Source organism: Bactrocera dorsalis, chromosome 1 (assembly GCF_023373825.1).
Source record: "Bactrocera dorsalis isolate Fly_Bdor chromosome 1, ASM2337382v1, whole genome shotgun sequence".
Taxonomy (NCBI): Eukaryota; Metazoa; Arthropoda; class Insecta; order Diptera; family Tephritidae; genus Bactrocera; species Bactrocera dorsalis.
Genome location: NC_064303.1, coordinates 42478003 through 42484198, shown reverse-complemented (window position 1 = coordinate 42484198; position 6196 = coordinate 42478003). Strand labels below are relative to the sequence as shown.

The 6196-nt window shown below is 39.1% G+C and overlaps 1 protein-coding gene across 7 annotated transcripts in view; it reads left to right on the top strand.

Annotated features, from left to right (window-relative positions):
• The first annotated feature begins 1961 nt into the window (after positions 1-1961).
• LOC105232893 (cholecystokinin receptor type A) overlaps positions 1962-6196 on the top strand; it is a 103823-nt gene continuing 99588 nt past the window's right edge. For 3 of the 7 annotated variants that reach the window (XM_049462573.1, XM_049462576.1, XM_049462575.1), the window contains exons 1-2: positions 1962-2141; positions 2321-2421. The gene's annotated coding sequence lies outside the window, so the exon portion shown is untranslated. Of the gene's footprint in view, positions 2422-6196 lie in introns of all 7 variants that reach the window. The other 4 variants (XM_049462571.1, XM_049462568.1, XM_049462570.1 and 1 more) reach the window with 2 other exon arrangements.

Here is a 6196-nt window from a genome sequence, read left to right as displayed (position 1 = left end):
GTAGACACTACTTACGCGATTATAGCCGAGTTGACAACAGCGCGCCAGTCGTTTCTTCTTGTCGCTACGTGGCGCCAATTGGATATTCCAAGCGTAGCCAGGTCCTTCTCCACTTGGTCCTTCCAAAGGAGTGGAGGTCTTCCTCTTCATCTGCTTTCCCCGGCGGGTACAGAGCTGGAGTGTTTTCGTCCATTCGGACAACATGACCTAGCTAGCGTAGCCGCTGTCTTTTAATTCGCTCAACTATGTCAATGTCGTCATATATCTCATATAGCCCACCGTTCCATCGAATGCGATATTCGCCGTGCCCAACGCGCAAAGGACCATAAATCTTTCGCAGAATTTCTCTCTCGAAAACTCGCAACGTTGACTCATCAGTTGTTGTCATCGTCCAAGCCTCTGCACCATATAGCTGGACGGGAATTATGAATGACTTATAGAGTTTGGTTTTTTATCGTCGAGAGAGGACTTTATTTCTAATTGCCTACTCAATCCGAAGTAGCACCTGTTGGCAAGAGTTATCCTGCGTTGGATTTCCAGGCTGACATTGTTGGTGGAGTTTACGCTGGTTCCAAGATAGACGAAATTATCTGCGACTTCAAAGTTATGACTGTCAAGAGTGACGTGAGAGCCAAGTCGCGAGTTCGACAACTGTTTGTTTGATGATGAGAGATATTTCGCCTTACCCTCGTTAACTGCCAAACTCATTTGTTTTGATTCCTTGTCCAGTCTGGAGAAAGCAGAAGGGGGGTCTCTCATCCGAGGTTATTTAATTTTCATTGGGGGTGTTTTATTACGTGGCGGGTCCCAAACCCAGCGCACAACCCTATGTAGGGGATATTTCGCCTTCAAACAGATGTTCTTAGGCTACCCAGAGGACACTTGGTCAAAGACCGGAAGTCGTGAGCTGCTTGAGTCATATGTAAAAGAATCGTTTCTGGCCACTCCCAAGTGAATGACAATCAGAGAACTTGCCTCACTCGCGTGAACTTCTATTATACAAGTGAATAAAAGTCGTGCAAGAATTGAAGCCGATCAGTCGAATTGCTACAAAAGTGGTCAAATGTTGGTCGATCACTTCCCAAAAATCATTTTTGAAACATACTTCCAAACCTTTATTTTTACAATAAAGCAAAATTCTTGGCCATAACATTAAATTATATTATCGTTTTATTTCTTCTCTATATTAACAATTACTTTTATTATGAAAATATGCTATTTTAAATATTTTTTTCTGCATAATGTTAGCATAATTGATTTGAAGTGAATAACCGAATATTTTCTTGTGAATTTGTTTTTCAGAACACACCTGTTTTCTTTTTCAGCTATTTAAAATCTAAAATATATCATTGTTTTACGATAGTGAAATAACTCATTACAAAAAATCAAGCATAAAACTAAAGAACCACCATGTTGCATTTCCACCCCCTACTCAAGCAGGAAAGCAAAAGTCGAACATTAATACTGAATTCATTGCGGGAGACCTAACTCATCTATATGTGTATGTACTTTAAAGCGGGTCGATTTACACGGAGCCAAAAAAACCGAAAAATCCCTTATGTGTTAAATGTTCTATGGATCATTCTGAACAACTTTTCCTATGAGACTAGGGCTTGAAAACTGGTTTCGAGCCAACGAAGGCGAAGTTTTTTAGGGATTATGAAAATTGAATATTATTTGAAGTTCAATAGGCAACTGCATTTTTATGTTTTAACTATGTTACATATCTATCATACAATCGATTATTCAGATTTTTTAAACTTCGCTTTAAAAATCGCTAGTTTGGAACCAGTTTTAGACGGATATTCTCTTAGGCCATTCATAGTAAAAAATCGACCCATTCTAATGTACATGCACATGTAAGTACTTGGTAGCTTTTTCTTTGTGATGGAGCTTTTGAACTCTCACCGAGGGTAATGCTTGGCACGAATTGGCATAAGAGTCGAGCAAATAATACAAGCTTTGGCTTAGACAGTCTTCCGCACAGTTCTTTTCAGTAACGTCCTGTATTATAAAACATATATGTACATATATACTTGTATAATATAGTTCTGTTTTGCAAAAACGTTAACCTTCAGGGAAACAAAAGAAGGGAGAACAATTCGTTTTTATATAAAAAAAATGTTATATTTCCTGGCTTGGTGAAGTGAATTTACGATATATTAAAAAAATAAGCCTATAACTGTATATGTAGAAAAAATTTCGTGCCTTTATATCTCTTTACTGAAACTCTGCACTTTTTTGGAGTTTTATACTTTAATTTTACTACATATACATATGTATACGTGTATGTAATTTTTTAAACGTATCTGCGCCATAGGTATTCGATTTTGTCGAAAGTCACGAAAGCAAATTATTGAACTGTGTAATGAGCCGCAGAAGTCAATTGAGTCTGGGAAACAGTGATTAACGAAAAACTTGGTAATTTAGACAATTGAATTTGTTGTTTTTAGTTAACATATACACACTATAATTTTTTATGTATGTACACACGGTTTGTCTGGCAAGTAAGGGGCCTGAGTCGAATTAAAAAAATTTATTGAATCAATCGTTACAATTCTTTGAAAATATTCAAAATAGGCTCCTTTTGCGTCAATGCAGCACCGCCAGCTTGATTTCCAAGCATTGAAGGCGTCATGGAAGGCATTCTCCGGAATAGCCTTCAGAGCCAAGGTGCATGCTGCTTAGATCCCCTCCATCATCTCAAAATGCTTGCCTTTCATCAGCTTTTTGAGGCAAGGAAGCAAAAATAGTTCGGGGGCCACATCAAGGCTGTAGGGCGGCTGCGGAAGTGTTGGGGGTCACACTTTCACTCCCCGCAATTTGTGGTCGTCTTTTTAACCATCTTCGCACACATCTTACGCATGCTCAAGTGCTCCGTCACATTGTCATGAACCATAGATTTTGATAAATTTAACATCTTGGCAATTAAACAAATACTTAGTCGACGCTCTGAGTTCAAAACTTTGCGCACACGTGTCACATTGTCGGTGTTTGTCGAAGTCGCAGGTCTCTCAGCACGGACTTCATCAGCGACCTCTTCCCGGCCCTCCAAAAGGGCTGGTGCCACCAAAATAAAATACTTCTTGCTAAGGCAACATCTGGGTAAGCGTGCTTGATCATATCAAATGTCTCTGTCGCAGATTTACCGAGATTCACACAGAATTTAACCACGTAACGAATGCTTCATTTTCGGCATGCGTCACTCACAGAAACACGTGGCGCGAAAACGTTTGCCCTGACTCTCCAGGTGCTCGGAGACAACCGCTCGTTCGTTAGCTAGGACCACCTTCTACCGAATCCAGTCGGTGCGAGCCCGCTCTGAAGTACAGTCGAGGTGGAAAATAATATATAATTCAGGTTATTCAATTATATCAATTTCAGGTCTTTATTTGTTAATGCTTTTACTAGAAGCTGAAATAAGGTTTTAAATATATTAACGCATATAATTACCTTTTCCTACTAGAAACAACTATGAGCAGAAAATATTAAGACTTTGTTCATAATATTTAAACTCTTAATTTATTCTTCAAAATCTATGTCGTTCCCCTCAAAGTCATCCCTCATGGTCCCAGTACATTTGTGTCAAGGTTTTAATCCAATCCTTGAAACAGTTGTTAAAGTCAATTTCCGGAACAACCTTTAATGCGCTTAGCGATTCACATTTAATGTCTTCAATTGACTCAAAACAATATCAGCAATATGCACGAGTATATGCAAGTGCTGTTAATTCTGCCATGGAAACTCTTCAAATCGGTAAGTTTTTTATTAAGTTTGTCGCCATTGGAGCACTAGTTTACATCAGGGCTGTTATTGAGTCGAACTTCAAACGGCTCTGTCCAAACTCCACCTCAGTTAGGTGTAATATATGCAAGGGACTGAGCCATTTTAAGACTGTTGCCAACGAACAACTTCCTCACTAGTCTCTACGGCTGTGCAATTTGTGCCCAGATCGAGCACTACGCCGCCACTCCAGTGGAGTCTTTCAAAAAACCCCTACGGTCCCAAAGAGCTCAACTAGGCAGTATGCCTTTGAAAGTGTTCAATTGTCTTTGACTTAGACACACACCGAAAGCCATTTTCACTATAGCCATTAATATTTTCGCCGATTCCCTTTCAGTGACTGGTGTACTTGGAGTCAAACTACCACATATCGCAGACAAAGAGCCGAATTGCCTCACAAGCTTAGAGAGTCTCTAGTAGAGACCCTTGCGCAAACTCATTCTAGATAGTGGTCTCCAGGTAAATTGGACGTAGGTAGGAATGTCGCCCCTACACGTTCAAGTTAATTATCTCCGTTATGCTTTACGCAGGATAGTTATAGAGCTGGGCACTCACTTCGGAAGTTTAAAATCGGAAATATAAAACCCTCGAGTTTGCAGCTACGGTAAATACATACTGTTATGAGACATTCCCATTTGAACCGCGAGTTCTCCACGCATTCCTGACAAATTTCTTCCAGTATGGGTCTGCTTGCCTTTTTAGGTTTCTCTTCTTTGATAAGTTGTTTTATAATAAGTTGTTTATACCTGATATATATAAGTTGTATATATCTGGTATAGAGATATTCTATATCTTAACCCTTTGCACTTGGCTATCAGCTACCCAGCGCCACCGTTCCTGCTGTAAACAAACATTTACAAATCCTCGTATAACTTATTATAATTTTATAACTAAGTAACGTGTTATAATGATAATAACTGATATGAATTAGTTGTGATCGAGGAATTTTTATTTGTAACAAAATCAATATTTTATTGTTTATAATTTGCATTTTAAAACACTCCCCAATAGGCATTGTAGGCTGGCTGTTGCTTGTTTGACAATAATATTAAAGTTTGGCTTTAAAAAATCTTTTCTTCCAGATTTAGACTTGTTTATTTATAAATACACTATACAGTGCGTGCTATGTTCGCATTTCAAACTTTTTTTCCACAAACTCCTCTTATCGCTCTTTTCAAGTGGTATATATCTCATAGTAATTTTACGATATTTTGATTCGATTTATAGCAGAAACAGCGAATTCCGCTCCTCCCTTCCTCAATTGCCGACCGTAGCGAGCAAAAGGTGTCAAAAGTTGAGCCCGTAGAAATCAGCCATCTTTTTTTGTTTTCATTTGAACAATGTTACCATTGCTCAATACGAATATACATATAGTTTTGTACACATCTAAGTTTTCAATTACAATTTTTCATAATATAAAATATCAAAACTGAAAACAACCTATTAAAAATAGTTTATATATTTATAAATACTAGCATTCGACTCTGATTTTGAGTTAGTTTAAGAAAATTTCAAACATATTGAAGACAATTTTCGTAATTACTACAGTATAGCGAGACTGGCAATCCTGTGTTTTAAGAGAGCAATCAGCTGACATGTTTTTACGGTAAAAATCCAAATACCGTGGATCTACGGTATCCTACGGTAAAGCGGGCGGTAGAAGCAGTGTTGGCTGATCTTTTACCGCTCTCATAAGATAGGTCGTATCAGCTGATTCGGGCTGCGGTTTTGCGGAATTCGCTGATCCAGCTATTATTGTGTAAACTACTATTATTAAACTTGAATGGGCCCTGAGAGGGGACATCCGAGTGATATGCTAGAATTACGATGTCCCCTGAGAGGGGACTGGGTTAATGCACCGCAGGAGTTTTTCGTCTGATTCCCATAGAGGGTGTTTCCAAAGGCGAGATCTCTTTGGGATACCTTTAGCAGATATGAGTTTCAGTTTTAGGCCATCTAAGGCGTCGCTACCCACCAGGAAATCAAAAAAAGGCCTGGTCTGCGCACTTAATTTCCCTGTAATCTCTAAAGGTTTCGCAGGAGTGAAACTTTGGATGGGGACCCGCTGGATTGTTGTAAACGTAGTTTACCACTAGACCCAACAATCTAAAGTCGTCTCCCCCAGGTGAGATGGCATTAGATGAGGTAGAGTTTTCGTTTATTATATGCCACATCGCAAAAGTGTCCAAATGTTGTTGTGCTGCTTGTTTTGTTCCCCCCGATTTAGCTTTTTGGGCATAGTTTACAAAGTTTTGTTGTGGGAGCGATTTCTCTTTTGCGCATTAGTTTCGGCGGTATCCGTGGGATGTACTCTTGGCTGCTTTGGATGTTGACAGTTCTAGGTTTAGTGTACATTGGTTGGTAGCCTCCCTTTTTGTTGCTATCACTACTTGTAGTCGTTGCGGTAGTGGTC